The sequence below is a fragment of the Chrysochloris asiatica genome, unplaced genomic scaffold (assembly GCF_000296735.1).
Source record: "Chrysochloris asiatica unplaced genomic scaffold, ChrAsi1.0 scaffold00189, whole genome shotgun sequence".
Taxonomy (NCBI): Eukaryota; Metazoa; Chordata; class Mammalia; order Afrosoricida; family Chrysochloridae; genus Chrysochloris; species Chrysochloris asiatica.
In genome coordinates this window covers 768,825-776,394 of record NW_006408707.1, presented here as the reverse complement: position 1 = coordinate 776,394, position 7,570 = coordinate 768,825, and the positions used below count along the sequence as shown (strand labels likewise).

At 40.3% G+C, this 7,570-nt stretch overlaps 1 pseudogene; it reads left to right on the top strand.

The window, feature by feature from the left end:
- LOC102839773 overlaps positions 1–7,570 on the top strand; it is a 168,063-nt pseudogene that overhangs the window by 150,398 nt on the left and 10,095 nt on the right.

The following is a 7,570-nucleotide window of genomic DNA, read 5'->3' as shown; positions in this document are numbered from 1 at the left end:
GGTTGTATCATCTGCATATCGCAGGTTGTTATTGAGTCTTCCTCCAATCCTGAAGCCATGTTGTTCTTCATATAACACAGCATACAAGTTGAAAAAGTATGGTGCAACCCTGTCGCATACCTTTCTTAATTTTAAACCATTCAGTGTGCCCAAGTTCTGTTTGAACAACTGCCTCTTGGTCCAGGTACAGATTCCTCATGAGCACAATTAAGTGTTCCAGAATGCTCATACTTTGCAATGTTGTCCATAGCTTGTCATGATCCACACAATCAAAAGCCTTTGCATAGTCAATAAAGCATAGGTCATAATTGTGTTTATTACCTTGAAATAAAAACCAAAAGGATGGGCAATTAAGGCATTGTTATAAATCATCCAGGCCCATGAACTAAGAAAGTCTGTGTGTCTGCAAGCAGGCAGTTGTCTGACAGAATGTGCCTTTTGGACATTTAAATGAATATGTACTTTTGTTTTTTAAGTGTTAAGAAAAAAGCAACACAAAACTGGAATGCCATTCTACTCTATAATACTTGATAACTTTGTTTTCTTTTTTTTTTACATACGTGATAGAGTTTTACATATGTGATAGGTTTCCTAGTGTTGCCTTGTTGCTGCATTCCTAGTATAAAACACATTTGGTTCTGAATTGTTACTCTTTAAAAGACTTCTAGATTTTACTGTTGCTGTTGTGGAGTATCATCTAGTTGGTTCTGATTCATAGCCACCCTGCATGATGTTTCCAAGGAGCAGCTGGTGGGGCTAAGCTGCTGATCTTGTGGTTAGCAGTCCAGTGCTTACACTACAGTGTCACACTAGGATTTCTATAGATTTGATTAGCTAATATTTTACTAAGTTTTTTTTTCATTTTTGCTTTTTTGTTAGTTATATTTTCTGATTTATGTTACATTAATTTCTATCATATTTCTGTCACAACTTTGTCTTTTTTATGTTTATTTATTTCCATTTACCTTCTTGAATTGAATCCTTATTTAATTTATTTTTGGTTTTTATTTCAAGGTAATAAACACAACTATAACCAAAAAAGAAAGAAAAACCTGCAATTAGCTATCCAGAAAATTAACACTAAGATCTCATAAATGGACAATACATTGAAAAGGCAAAGGAGTAGATGGAAAGCAATGGAAGTCCAAATTAGAGAACTTGAAGATACATCTTCAATACTAATAAGCAAGAAGAGCAATCAGAAAAAGGAAGAAATCTGAAGAAAGACTAAGATTTATGTGGGACATCATGAAGAGGAACAACTTACAGGTGATCAGAATTCCAAAACTGGAAGAGGCAAACACAGAGAAAATTGACAAAGAATCGTTGGAAGAAAATTTCCCTAACATGAAAGAAGAGAAGCATACAAGAAGCTGAACGACAAGAAATCACCAAGACAAATCATAATGAAACTTTCCAAAATCAAAGCAAGGAAAGAATCCTGATAGCAGATCAAGAAAAATGAAAAGTTACCTTCAAAAGAGAACCTATAAGACTAAGCTCTAATTGCTCAGCAGAAACCATGCAGGCAAGAAAGCAATGGAGCCCTTCCAACCAGCATGAAGATCATCTAAGTCAAACTGGGCCGTGAGACTGGTCCTCATCAGCCCCCAATGTTTATATCAACACAATAGAGCCTGTCAACATTAATGACTTGATTAGAGACCAAGGGTTTCATGGTGATGGAGCTTCAACCCCAGGCTTGTTGGCCACCCCTCCAGCGTCTTTACCTGGATCCCTCACCAACGTGAAAGCCTTACAGAAATCTCTGAGGTCTCAGTGGGAGCGCAGTCCTCATCCTCCTCAGAAGACAGCAATTGGATGAAAACCTTTGGTAGGTGGGATTCAAGTGACAACTGGGAAATTCCCTATGGACAGATCACAGTTGGACAGAGAATTGGATCTGGGTCATTTGGAACCATGTACAAGGGTAAGTGGCATGGTGACATGGCAGTTAAAATGCTGAATGTGACAACCACCCACACCTCAGCAGTTCCAGGCCTTCAAAAACCAAGTAGGAGTGCTCAGGAAAATGTGGCACGTGAATATCCTTCTCTTCATGGGTTACTCCACAAAGCCGCAGCTGGCCATCATTACCCAGTGGCCTGAGGGTTCCAGCCTTTACCACCACCTGCACATCATTGAGACCAAATTTGAGATAATCACTCATCGACATCACAGGGCAGACTGCCCAGGGCATGGGTTACTTACATGCCAAGTCAATCATCCACAGAGACCTCAAGAGTAACAATATACTTCTTCACGAAGACCTCACAGTGAAAATTGGAGGTTTTGGCCTTGCCACAGTGAAGTCTCTGTGGAGTGGGTCCCACCAGTTTGAACAGCTGTCTGGAACCATTTTGTGGATGGCACCAGAAATAATCAGAATGCAAGGTGAAAACCTCTACAGCTTTCAGTCTGATGTGTATGCATTCGGGATTGTTCTGTATGAACTAATGACTGGGCAGTTGCCTTCTTCAAATATCAACAACAGGGACCAGATCATTTTTATGGTGGGACGAGGATACCTGTCTCCAGACCTGAGTAAGGTGCGGAGTAACTGTCCCAAAGCCATGAAGAGACTGATGGCCTAGTGCCTGAAAAAGAAACGGGAGGAGAAGCTGTTCTTCCCCCAGATCCTGGCTTCTATTGAGCGGCTGGCCCGCTCCTTGCCAAAAGTTCACCGCAGTGCATCTGAACTCTCCTTGAATACGGTTGGCTTGTGCTTGTGCTTCTCCAAAAATGCCCAACCAGGCTGGGGGTACGGAGAATTTGCAGCCTTCAAGTGGCCACACCATAATGGCAGCATCTACTCTTATTTCTTAAGTCTTGTGTTCATACAGTTTGCTGCCATCAAAACAAAGTTCTGTTCCTCAAATCTTTTTTTAAAAGACAAAAAAAAATTTTTTTTCAATGCATAAGGTAGTGTGGAACAGAATGGAATTTCCCATCCAACAAAAGAGGAAAGAATGTTTGAGGACCAGAATTCTCTGCTGCCAATGTTTCTTCTTCAACACCAGTATCAAAGGCACATCAGTCTGCTCTCCCAGGTAGAGAGAAGAGATCCTAACTTCTAGCCTTCTGCTGCTCTGGCATGACAGAAAGGAGCCGCTGCTACAGCTTGGGAGACTTGCTCTGGAAGGTCTGCCAGCCCACCTTGCCCTTCTAACCACCAGATAGATCTATGTGTGGCTGATCACCCGATGGGGCAGTTTCAATCACCAAGTATCTTTCTCTTTCCGTTTCTGACTGTCTCTGCTCTGGTGGTGGTCTTTCCCCACCCCGACTGGTGAATGTCTGAGGGATAGAGCAGAATGCACGTGCCCATTCATGGAGGGGCTTTTCTTTCCTGAGGGGGCTTTCTGTGAGGACCCTTGTCAAGAAGGTTCTTTCCTGTGAAGAGTCCTTTCCCTGTGAGGGGGCCCTTCGGTGAAGACCCTTCCCCAAGGGGCCCTTCCGCATTTGACATAGTTTGTCTCCAGGAAGCAGGGTTACTAGAGTGGAGGGTGGAGGGGGGGGGAGGAGGAAAATAAAATGCTGCGTCTTTTTCCTTAACTGTGGGTTTCCGGCCTCGGTTTCCTTGCTCTCGAGGGTGCCTGCTAGCCAGACAGGTTGGGGCGTCTGCCACACATGGCCACTTTTTCTCACTGGGTCCAGAAATGAGGACAAGCGTTTGGGGATGTCCCCCGCCACCTTGTAGCAAGTTCTCAGGAAAACAGTTTCTCTCTTCCTCCTCAGCTCTTCCAAACACTTATGGGCTCCCTTGTCCAGGGCAGCCAGATGCCATGGCTACATTTTATCAGAAGCCTTCAAAAGGCCCAGTGATAGTTTTGAATGTGAGGAATTTATGTAATTTAAATGTAAGGTACAGGTTTTAATTTCTGAGTTTCTTCTATTTATATTTTTATTGAAAAGAAAATAATTTTCAGATTTGATTGAATTGGAATAAAATACTACTGTTATGTTCATGACAGAAATGAAAATGAAAAGAAAATCCACCAACAAAATAAACTCAGCATAGAAAATTATGTGAAACAAAGAATCCAGCAGCACCACACACACACAAAACACACAGAAAAATGACAACAATCAAGTCATACCTACTGATAATTATACTGAATGTAACTGGATTAAGTGTGCTAGTCAAGAGACATAAAGAGCAGAATGGATAAGAAAGCAGGATTCTTCAATATACTGTCTACAAGAGACATATCAAAAAATGGAGACAACCTAAATGCCCATCAACAGAAGAATGATTAAACAATCTTTGATACATACACACAACAGAATAATACAAACTATTGAAGAATAACAATGAATCTGTGAAACACCTCAAAACATGGTTGAACCTGCAGGACATAATGCAGAGTAAATTGGTCAATCATAAAAGTACAAACACTATATGAGACCAATGTTGTAAAAAGTTTTTTTAAAAAAGGTTTTCTTGATAAAAGAAACAATCTATGATAGTTACAGAAAGGAGTGGGCAGGGAAAATGATTCATGAGCTAGATGATAGATACATGTTAACATAAGGGACATAAGAGAGGGTTAGCAGAGGAAAGACAAAGGTAGCTGGAGATACAGAGAGGAATGCAATAGTTAAAGTGAATAGAGGTAATTGCTGTTAACTGTTGGTACATGGAGGGTATTACAACTATGTAGTGAAGCAGAATGTATGGTTTGTTGAATGTAAAACTGATGGTCTGTTAACTGTTGGTACATGGAGGGGATTACAGCTTCGTAGTAAAGCAGAATGTATGGTTTGTTGAATGTAAAACTGATGGTCTGCTCTGTAAACCTTCACTCAACTGACAATAAAAAGTTTTTTGAAATATGAAAACGAAATATTTCTGAGGAAGTGGCTGCATAGGGCTTATTAAATGTTCTGATAAATATATGCATATGTTTAATATGTATTTGTTCTTATACTTTAAAAAAATGTTTACATTTTTAACCATTAGAAAGTAATAGGTCTGGATTTGCCCTTTCACTTTAAGCAGTTAGAAAACCGAACAAAATCTATTAAACTACAGTTTTTAAACACCAGACACTGCCAGCACAGTACTCTAATTACCCCAGGTTGCTGCCTACAGAAACTGCAGCACAGGGAGGGGAACCCAGAGCCAGGCAGTCACACTGAGTTGAAAGTCCAGAGAGGTCCAAATGGCTGAATTTGTGGGGCAAAATAATGGAAAGAAGTAGTGAGAAAGCCCTAAAGATATGCAGAGGACGTTCCTCAAATCTTCAGCCAGGAGATGAAGCAACAGGAAGGGTTAAGGGTAAAAATCACTGAAACTCATTTATAGTGAACGGTGTCTTCCACCACTGGTTTGTTAGTTTGTCATACTATGGTGACTTGCATGTTTCTGTGATTCTGGAAGTTATACCACTGGTATTTAATACCAGCAGGGTCATCCATGGTAGACAGGTTTCAGTTGAACTTCCAAATGAAGACAGACTTGGAAGAAAAAGAGATACACTACTTCTGAATATTTACTCATGGAAACTTTATGAATAGCAGTGAACTTTGTCACATAGCACCAGAATATTGAACGTTGAAACATGATAAACACAAAAATATTGTCAGATACAGTGCTGGAAGATGAGCTCCTCAGATTGGAATGCACTCAAAATACGACTGAGGAAGAGCTCCCTCTTCAAATAGAGTTGACCGTGATGACGTGAATGTAGTAAAGCCTTTGGGACCTTCATTTGCAGATGGCACACAACTCAAAATGAAGAGAAACAGCTGTAAACATCCATTAGTAATTGGAACATGGAGTGTAAGAAATATGAATCTAGGAAAATTGAAAATTGTCAAAAATGAAATGGAACGCATAGACATCTGTATAATGGGCATTAGTGAGCTGAAATGGACTGGTACTGGCCATTTTGAATCTGACATGGTTTACTATGCCGGGAATGGCAAATTGAAAAGGAATGGTGTTACATTCATTATAAAAAGAACATTTCAAAATATGTCTAGAAGTAAAATGCTATCTGTAATAGGATAATATCTATATGCCTGCAATAATAGTAAACACAACTATTTTTCAAATTTATTCACCAATCACTAATGCCAGTGATGATACAATTGAAGAATTCTACCAACTTCTGTCTGAAATCAATGAAACATGCAATCAAGATGTATGGATAATTATTGGAATTATTAGGATGCAAAGGTTGAAAACAAAGAGTCATTCATTATTTTATTTGGAAAATGTGGCCTTGGTGATAGAAATGATGCTGGAGATCACAAATATGACCTTAAATTTTGTAAGATGAAAAAATTCTTCATTGAAAATACCATTTTTAAACAACATAAAAGATGATTATACATGTGGGCCTCACCAGACAGAATAACACAGAAATAAAATTGACTACATCTGTGGAAACAGATGGTGGAAAAGCTCCATATCATCAGCTGAAACAAGGTCAAACACAGACTGTGGAATAGACCATCAATTGTTCATATGCAAGCCCAAGTTGAAGCTGAGTAAAATTAAAACAAGTCCATGAGAGCCAACATATGACCTTGAACATATCTCACCTGAATTTAGAGATCATCTGGTAAAGAGACTTGATACATTAGACACTAAAGGCCAAACACCAGAAGAGTTGTGGGATGACATCACATATCATAGACAAAGAAAGCAAAAGGTCATTAAAAAGACAACAAAGGTTACTTTTTTTCCCCCTTCTTTCTTCTTCTAGTCGAATTCTGATAATCCAGTCATCGAAGCCAGAACAAGAGGGTACTATCTGCAAGTATGGGTGTTCTTGTGCATCTCCCCTCACTTCATATCAGCTGGACACTTCATGCTCCGCTCTAGTCCTCTCTGGCCATGTCACTGCCTCTGGGCCCAAGAGTCCCCGGGTCTTGCCATACTGCTGACCAACCAGGTCTCCACCGAGGTTCACAGGAGTCTATTGAATGTGTTCGGATTTAGCTGCCAACTTCATTGCTGCTTTTCCCCCTCTTCCCCTTATCCAACATGGTCACCAGCCAGACCACATGCCTGCTTGTGTATTCCACTTGAGTCTTAGTCTTGGAAGGGGGTTTGCTCTGAGGGGACCCAACACTTGCCTTGATGGCTCTCAGGAGAACAGCTTGCTTGTTCTTATAGTAGTCAATCAGACTGCCGTTATTGTTTTTGAATTTTCTTGCCAGTCTTTCTTCCGTGAAGTATCTTCTGTTCTAGCTGCTCAAGGCTGGTCTACTTGTCCTTTCAAGTGGAAATTTCCCACCTCAGATGATTCTGGATGGGGTTCAGGATTCCACCTACAGTCTTATGCAATGCAAAGTCTCCACAGGAAACCTCTTTAACTGGCAATTTCTAGCCCCTTTTAAGATATTCCTATCAGTTATAGGCTGAAGACGGGCTTACAAGTTTTCTATTGTGATGTTTCTGGCTCTTCATTTCTCTCCCTCTGAAGTGTCTGTTTTACAATGGTAGGCAAGGGAAACCAAGATTCAAAAGACAGCCAAGCATCTTAACATTATTCCCCTCTTTTATCCATTCAAATCATGCCTCAGTCCCTGTATCCTGGAACCCTGTTGTTCCAAG